Below are 9,378 nucleotides of genomic sequence, written 5' to 3'. Positions count from 1 at the left end.
ACAGTGATTATATTACATAAATGATTGCACTATCCTGTATCCCCACGTGGACAGACCTCTATTTCAAGAAAGGGAAATTCACCAGTCTTCCAGGTGTTTTCAAAGAAATACTTGATCTGCTCTGGGCATAGACAGAGATCTAGATGTTTCCATTTGTATTCAGGTGTGCTGGCATGGTGCGAAATACGGTTTCAGTCTCACGGAGCTCTGAGGGATGAAGGGATGTGTGCACTGTTGGTGTAATGTGCGGTGTGGCTTTAATCAGAGCGTGTGAAAGGGTGTGGGTTTGGCAGCTGTGCTCCTCTGGGGCTCCTTGGCTTTGTTCTTGCCTTTCTGCTGCCTCCCTCCCCACTCTTACTCTCTCAGCCACTTGATGAAAGGGCAGGACTTTTGAAGACCTTTGGATCATCAAGTCTTTCTCTGATTGTGTTCTTCATTGTAAAAGTGACAAAATAAGGACACCTGAGTGGCTCAGTGGCTGAGCATCTGCCTTTCGCTCAGGTTGTGATCCCTGGGTCCTGGGATCGAGCCCTGCATCGGGATCCCTGCAGAGAACCTGCTTCTCCCTCTACCTGTGTCTCTGTCTCTCTCTCTCTGTATGAATAAATAAATAAAATATTTTTTTAAGTGGCAAAATAGTATTTGAGAAATTTAGCCTGTTTGATTTACTGTTTCAAACTGCAAAATGGTCTCTGTAATGCCTTATAGTCTTCCCTCGGTCAAAAAATTATCCTAGGGAGATTTAGAAAGATAGTTATTTTGGCTGATGAGTCTATAGCTGACCCAGAAGTTAAAACAGGCATTCTCCTGATTTTTTTCAACTAATCGTATTCTTTAGGACTCGGCTTACCTATTAGTAAATGTTATGTTCTAGGAACTCTTTCAGGAATGAGAGGTTATTATTGGTAAGGTAATAATCATGTGGGTCTACCATATAAAGATAATAGTATGGATAAAAATTGTATACCGTTAGGAATTGCACTCAGTTATAACAGAAACCTTAGGATGGGGAAAAAAGCAGGTTAAATAAATAGGTTTATTTTTCCTCACATACAAGAGGTCCAGAGGTAGTGGGCTAAGGTCAGAATTGTGGTTCAGTAATGTCATTAATACACCAAAGTCTTGGGGCCCCTGGGTGGCTCAGTGGTTGAGTGTCTGCCTTTGGCTCAGGGCATGATCCTGAGGTCCTGGGATCGAGTCCCGCATTGGGCTCCCTGCTTCTCCCTCTACCTGTGTCTCTGCTTCTCTCTGTGTGTCTCTCTTGAATAAATAAATAAAATCTTAAAAAAAAAGAAAACTCTTCTGTTATTCTGCTTCATGATCCTTAATATATCACTGCTACCTTCAGGCAGCGCCATGATCACAGAATGGCTATTGGAACGCCAGCTACCATGTCTACATTCCAAGAGGGAAGAGAAAAAAGCAAAAGGCTGGTACCAGTTCATTTAGTAGCTGCTTTGGAAGAGCCTCCCAAAGCCTCACGAAGGGCTTCTACTTACAGGTCAGGGGCCCAAAGTCAGCCCTAGGGTTCCTCTACTCTTAGCTCAGGGGGTAGAAAATGGCATTGATTTTTGCCTGAGCACATTGCCACCCCCACACTCAAACAGGGTTGTTTGAGAGGAAGAAAGTAGAGAGGGCTATTTGGCAAACAATCACTGCCTCTGCAACAAAAATGCTACAAATTAACTTGTGCCTTCTTTTCTACAATTAAGGATGTAGGATAGTCACACATTTGAAAGTAAGTGGTCATATCCAGGGTCAAATTATTTCATTCACAGCAAGAGCCATTTGGGCCACCTGGAGGCTCAGTGAGAACAGCATGTGACTCTTGATCTTGGGGTCCTGAGTTTGAGCCCCACGTTGGATGTAGAGGTGACTTTAAAGTAAATAAATTAAATTAAACAAACAAACAAAAACAAAAAGCAAGAGCCTTCTCAAGTTGCCAGGCCACCAGGAAAGTCCAGGGATTCCATTAATGGGCAGAAAATATTGGTGCTTCTTCATAAGTTCCCACTTGTCCTCTCAGCTGGTTTGGCCCTAAATTCCTAACAGAATTAACACATATGCTTTATATAGCAGTTTTCCATACAAAGCACCTTTGTGGTCATGACCCATTTGCTCCTCTTCATACCCAAGTTGGGGGGCGGGTGAATGGTTTTACCCCCTTTCTGGATGAAGAAGATCAGACTCAGATTTGCAATGACTGGCCCATGGTCATGCTGCAGTAGGGCTGGGATCCTAGATCTGCCTCTAACCCTGAGCTCCTTCCTTTACATCATCTAATAACCAGGGCTCCACTGCAGTCTGGGAGGGTGGGGGGTGCGGGTTGTCTCTCTACCCTTCCTGCTTCCTCTGCCTGCCCAGCAAGCTCTGAGCCCCCTCACGCTCCCCAGTAGACCCCTGGGTGCCCCCAGCAGCCTCAAAGTAAATCATGTGAAGGAGGAAAAAAAATGTTCCCGAGGGATTGCCCTGAGAAATGTTTTCTTTTCCCAGAAGATATATTTGCTACCAGATAAAGGGGCTGTGTGGAAAACAAACTTTCCAATGTTGTGCTTGGTGCTACTGCTTGCTTTTCCCCTCTCTGCCCCCCTCTTTCTCTCACACACGCATTCATGCATTTGAAGACACTACACTGTAAAACTAATTCCCTTCCATGGGGATTTGCTTTCTGGAAACTATTTCTCTCTGGGACCACCGTCTTGGTTACCTTCTTGATTCGTTATCCCCAGGCCCCACTGCCCCCCACCCATTGCACAAATGCCTCAAACCTTGTTCACAATTCTTTCCAAGGAAGGACATATCTCAAGAGAAGCTTGCTTTGGAGACTTCTTGGTAATAGTGACCCAGATGCCTGAGAACTTGGTAAAAAGTCCTTAACTTCTGGCCCAATAGCCACCAGTGCCAATGGCAGCAGATTCAGTTTGCTCAACCTCCTCTACCCTGGTGGAAAGAGCTCACCTAGCAGGCAGGCCACCTGGGCCCCCAGGATTCCAGCAAAGATTGAGCATCTGTTCTGTCCCTTCCCACCCTAAAGATGTGTGCCTGTCAGAAGATAACTAGTTTCTAGAAGAGTTCAACATGATATATGTTTCGCTGGATCACTAAAGAGCCCCCTTGAATTGTCTGTGGCAAATAGGACAAGAAAATCCATTTCTGCTTCTTCCAAGAAGCCCTCCCTGATCTGCTCAATTCATGGTGAACTCTCCTCTCAAAATCTGGAATGCTCATTCGCTGTACCACTCATACATGAGCTGCTTTGTTTTGTTACTTCGGGTCTCCTTGGTATGTTAATCAAGCCTTCCCAGTCTTCCCACACCTTCACAACCGTCCCACAAGCTCCTTGGGCCATGAGGCTCACCTCGACCTCTGGGTGTTCTCCAGAGTGCCTAGCACTGTGTGCTGGCATCCTAGGCCTTGGGACATTTGCTCGTTGAGATATATCATCATAGTTCAACAAACTACCATTTGCCAGGTGACGTGCTGGGTATTTGGTATATATCTTTTAATTTTCATATTCCCAACATTTCAAGAAAGAGGCATTTTTATCCCCACTTGGAAGATGAGCAAAGTGAAGTTTCATGATAATTAGGTAACTTCCCAACATCACCAAGAAGCAAAATTTGAACCCTAGTGATGGAAGCTTTGTGGGAAACCACCCCTAGAGCAGACGATCTACCGCCAGTCACTGCTTGTTGCACAGTGTCATGACAGGCTTGCAGAGGCTTCAGGGACCCCTCTCTTCCCCAGTCTCGGTGGTCCTTCTGCTAGGTCTGTGGCACAGGCATGGAATGACTTTCTTGGTCTGCGATCCTTTTTTTTTTTTTATAGACTTTTTTTTTAAGATTTTACTTATTTATTCATGAGAGACAGAGAGAGAGAGAGAGAGAGAGAGAGAGAGGCAGAGACACAGGCAGAGGGAGAAGCAGGCTCCATGCAGGGAGCCCGACGTGGGACTCGATCCCGGGTCTCCAGGATCACGCCCCAGGCTGCAGGCGGCGCTAAACCGCTGAGTCACCGCGGCTGTCTTTGGTCTGCGATTCTTGCCATAAGGGGAGCGCCCAGCCGGGAGTGTGATTAGCAAAGGGCTCCATCCTTGCTCTGCCGGCAAGCTCCATCTTCTTTCTGCCCCTTTCTCCACTTCCTCCAGGCAGCCTTCCACCGCCACCCTGGGACAGCCGGTAAAATGCAACTTCCTTCACCCAATGCAAAGGGCCTCAGTTGATTCCTCGCAGAAACTCAGAATGGTTGGTCATCCAAGAGAACTTACAAAACACTCTTTGGATCCCTTATGTGCTGAGAAATCCAAACCAGCTGGATGACATTTTCTTCCCAAAGCTCGTAAAGCTACAACAATTAAGAGAAAAGGGCTTGGCACCCCGCGGTTGGGGTGGAGTTCAGCTCCCAGCTCTGGAGACGCTGCCCAAGGCCCTGGGTGACCCCCCCGCGGCCCGTGCCCCCTCGCCCCGGCTGCCTCTCCGGCTTCCAGCGCGGTGCCAAAATGCTGCGGGTCAGTGGTCAGGGCCCTGGCTGGTTTCAGTTTCTTTTCCTTCAATCTTGCAAAGGAGGCAACAGCACTAGATGGGAAAGCTGGAGATCTAGAGACGCAGATTTAAGCTGGAGGCGAGTGAGTGGCTTCACCAATTTCGGAGGCTGCCACTGCCTCAATTTCCCAATCTATCCCACAGGGAACCAAGCCCAGCATCTCTGCCCTCGCAGCATGTTATGGGGCAAAGTGAATGACAGAGTCATGGCAATACTTCCTTGATCGTCCCCTGAGCCCTTGAAAGTCAGCATGTAAATCATTCATAACAGCCCCAGTGCAACAGGCTCCTGGGCTTCCTCCCCACTCCGCCAGTGGGAGTGTGCTGAGGAAATGGAATTATAAAGCTGCCCTGAGTAAACTGTAATTAGGAAGATAAATCTGCTGTGAAGACACATGTCCTAGAATTTCAGTGCTGAAAGAAATCTTAAGGTTCATTTATTATAATGACACCAAAACTAAATAGAAACCATGTTTAGGGCATCTCTCGTTTGGGGTTTTCTGTTCCTGTAGCGTTGATGAGGATGTGGCATCATCCTCTCCCCAAAGACCACCATTTACTTACTACCTAAGGAGCATCGTATTGTCCCACCAAGATCCCTGCAGAGTACAAGGAAGGCAGAGATTGTTATCTTAATTTTGGCAGACATGGAAACTGGGGCGCAAAGATGTTGGACAGCCAGCTTTGGCACCGTTGCCTGGTAAATTGAAAGCAGAACCCAAATACAATTCAGGTCTCTTTATCCCTAACGTGGGGCCACTCGAGTCAATTCCAGGAAGGCAGAGTTCTAACAGTCCCCATCATTAAATAAAATATGGGAGCGCCTTGTTGCAAAGCAGGATTAGAACCAGAAAGGCCACAAAAATTAAATCCTGAGATTTTATAGGAAATAGTGAAAAAACATGAAAAGTTATGCGACAGCTTATGAACATAGGCGCTGAAGAAAATAAACTGTGGGTTAGAATTGCTACTGTATGCAAAATCGTAGCATAAATCATTAAAAAGATTGATTTGTGTGGGCAGGACTTTTCTTGCCCAATTTTATAGTGACTTTGTTCAATTAATTTTTGCCTTTCTTTTTTTTTTTTTAAAGATTTTATTTATTCATGAAAGACACAGAGAGAGAGGGGCCGAGACATAGGCAGAGGGAGAAGCAAGCTCCTTGATGGGAGCCCGATGTGGAACTGGATCCCAGGACCCCAGGATCATGCCCTGAGCTGAAGGCAGACGCTCAACCATCGAGCCACCCAGGCGTTCCCAATTTTTGCCTTTCAAAGTGTAATTGTACAGAGTCCTTCAACAGTTACGTTCCTTAACCCTTTGATATGAAAAGCTTTCTCTCTGGAGGCCCAACACCCTCTTTGCAGGCCTCTCTGCACCCATTCACCAGCCACTTCAGCCAGGTACTCCCTAGTAGGCTCCACCTGTGATCTGCATCGTCCTCTGACACCACTTTGGGCCACCTGAGCAGATTTGTTATCTGTTGCAAGGTTTGCAATTTTATTTTGTGAAGATACACTTGGATTAAGAAGGAATATTTGTGTTTTGGGAGTTTTTTTCAAAGATTTTATTCATTCATTTGACAGAGAGAGAGAGAGCACAAGCAGGGGGAGTGGCAAAGGGAGAGGGAAAAGCAGACCTCCTGCCAAGCAGGGAACCTGATATGGGCTTGATCCCAGGACCCCGAGATCATGACCTGAGCAGAAGGCAGATGCTTAACCTGAGGCATCCAGGTGCCCCTATAGGAGGAATATTTGGAAGAAAAAAAAAAAGGAATACTTAAGGGTGAACTAATCTTAAGAGACCAGTTAATGAGTATTTTTTTGCATCAGAATAACATTTCTCCCCCTGGTTTATCTCATAACTCAAGGGAGGGGATAGTGCATTTTTAGATGACAAGGGTTGTTCCTCCACATGCCTCCTTATTCCTAGCCAACCCCGGAGGTTGGGTTAGGTTGCATTATTTCCTAAATGAGGTGTCTGAGCTTGCACCTACAGTTCTCATCCACACCGATCCTCTTTAGAACTAGAATAGTCGAGGTGGACTCTGCTGGAGCAGAGGGTCTCAGAATCCCAACTTCTTTGCCTAGGACATTGTTTTCAGACTGAAAGTCTCCATTCCCTTGGTGCCATGGATATTTTCACCAGCCTTCCCCTTTGGGCTATTAGGCTAGGCTAGGACCAGTGTTGCACAGCTAAAGAGAGGAAAGGTAGAGTCTGGTAATTCCCAGGCCAGTTGAGAATGCTTCCTCCCCATTCATTCATTCATTCATTCAGAGAATAGGGATCAAGTGACCTGGAAGGAAGCAGTTTCCCTCACAGGTCAACTGGCACTTGATCCACGCATCCAGTCATTTATTCAAGTAGTCATCTACCTGAGAGAGATTTGTTGAATAGCTAATAAGTGATAGGCATAATTCTAAGGGTAGAAATGGGCATAACACAGACATTCTCCCCAAAGAACTTAGCAGGTAGTTGAAGAGATAAGATGTACCAAAAAAAAAAAAAAAGATGTACCCATGAGATATTAATTAATCATTATTATTAGAAGTTTTAAATAGTTGGGGCATCTGAGTGGCACAGTCGGTTGAGCATCCAACTCTTGGTTCCCACTTGAGTCATGATCTCGGGGTCCTGGGATCGAGGCCCACTTCAATCTCCACACTTGGCAGGGAGTCTCCTTGAGATTCTCTCCTTCTGCCCCTCCCACTCATGCTCTCTCTCTCTCTCTCTTTCAAATAAATAAATAAATCTTTAAAAAAATTTTTAAATAGTATATTTGAAAAATGTATTATTATTTATAAGTATGTCACCTGTTAGCTCCCAGTCATTCTGCAAGGTGCCAGGGGTTACCATTTAGTTTGCAGAAGAGAAAACTGAGGTGCAGAGTAATTAGCTGCTACTTGGAAGAGTCAGTTTCCTCCTGATTGAATCCAGTACTCTCCAGAATATCCGTTTGCTAACCTTTATTAAAATACCAGAGTTATTATTCAGCCATAAAAAAGAATGAAGTATTGATACATGCTACAACGTGCATGAGTCTCAAAAACATTATGCTGATTGAAAGAAGCCAGACACAAAAGGTCACATATTGTATGACTCCATGTGTGTGGAGTATCCAGCATAGGCAACTCCATAGAAACAGAGGGCAGATTGGTGGTTGTCAGGGGCTGGAGCCAGGGAGGAATGGGGGATCGCTGCTTAATGGTATGGGGTTTTCTTTGGGGGTGGGGATGAAATGTTTTGGAGGTAGATAGAGGTGGTGGTTGCACAATAGCAGGAATGTCCCAAATGCCTGAATTTTCACTTGAAAATGGTTTCATTTTGCTTTGTGAATTTCACTTCAAAAAAAAAAAAAAAAAAAAAAGAATTCAAAAGATACCAGAGTTGAAGAACTGTAGAGATTGACAGGAGCCCAAGAATGATTAGGGCCAAAGGCCAAGTGCAAGACACGGCCCATAAAGGTCGCACTAACCCTGCTTTAATAACTGGCTTCCAGGGGCGCCTGGGTGGCTCAGAGGTTGAGCATCTCCCTTTGGCTCAGGTCTTGATCCCAGGTCAAGTCCCACATTGGGCTCCTAATAAGGAGCATCTTCTTCTGCCTGTGTCTCTGCCCCTTTCTCTCTGTGTCTGTCATGGATAAATAAATAAAAATTTAAAAAAAATAAAATAACTGGCTTCCAGGATGCTTGGGTGGCTCAGTGGTTGAGCGTCTGCCTTTGGCTCAGGGGGTGAGACCAGAGTCCTGGGAGGTTCCCCACGAGGACCCTGCTCTGCCGTTCTCTCTCTCTGTCTCTCGTGAATAAATAAAATTGTTTTAAAAAAACAGTCACTGAGGACTTGGGAGAGGCCAGGCAGCCATGTTGCCTCTTTAGCAGCTCTTGTTGCCTCCTGCTTCTCCTTTGCAACCGTCCAGGCAGTGGGATGTCCCTCTTCCCCATTAACCTCTAAGGTTCCTGAGAGCCAGCCCATCTTTTTTTACCACCCACCCCACAGGGCCTGGTACTGGGCAAGGGACTCAGTAAATTAAAACCGCTCTGGTTCATTGTCGGTGGTACTGCGAGAGCGCCTCTGGTGACAGATAAGGCCATGCTTGTGAGCGTAGAACACGGTATAGACTTGCCCAATCATGATGTCCTACACCTGAAACTAACGCCATGTAGTGTGTGCACTATACCTCAATTAAAAAAATAGTAATAAAAATCCGATAACCAGCACAACAACAACAAAAAACCCAGCTCTGGCTCTACTCCTCTCTCACCCCTCCACTGCTGTGGTTTTGAGGCTCCCTGGGCCTCCGTCCCTGGTCGTCTCCCTCCGCTCTGCAGACTCCGCGCGGGCGACAGCCCTTGCTCAGACTCCTGGTCCTGAGCTCTGCTTGAACGTCGCTGCCCTAACAGCAATGCCTCTGGGTGTTTCATCACGGCCACGGCCTCCATCTGTTCTGGGCGAATGACACCGGTACATGACTTTAGTAGAACCCGTGGGAATTTTTTTTTCTCTTGGGGAAAAAAATTGGCCACCTCTCCTTGCATTGTATAAGGAAAGAGGGAAGAGTGAGGACACACTACTTATTCTGACCAGCTCTAGAAGATTTTTTAAACTTCATCAAAGAGCTGACAATGGAACGCTGTCAGGCCTTTTACATACAGGCCCCTTTCCTGGGCACAGAGCTTGTTTCCATTTTGTATTAGGATTTAATCCCAGAACAGCCAGAGAGTAACAACCTCTCGTTTTGTAGATTGGAAAACCGGGGCCCAAGACTAATGGCTCGTTCAGGACCCACAGTGGGCCAATGATGAGGCCAAGAGGAGACGCAAGTTCTCGCTGGGCCCTC

Source organism: Canis lupus, chromosome 25, assembly GCF_048164855.1.
Source record: "Canis lupus baileyi chromosome 25, mCanLup2.hap1, whole genome shotgun sequence".
Classification (NCBI taxonomy): domain Eukaryota; kingdom Metazoa; phylum Chordata; class Mammalia; order Carnivora; family Canidae; genus Canis; species Canis lupus.
Note: the sequence above shows the minus strand (reverse complement) of the source record.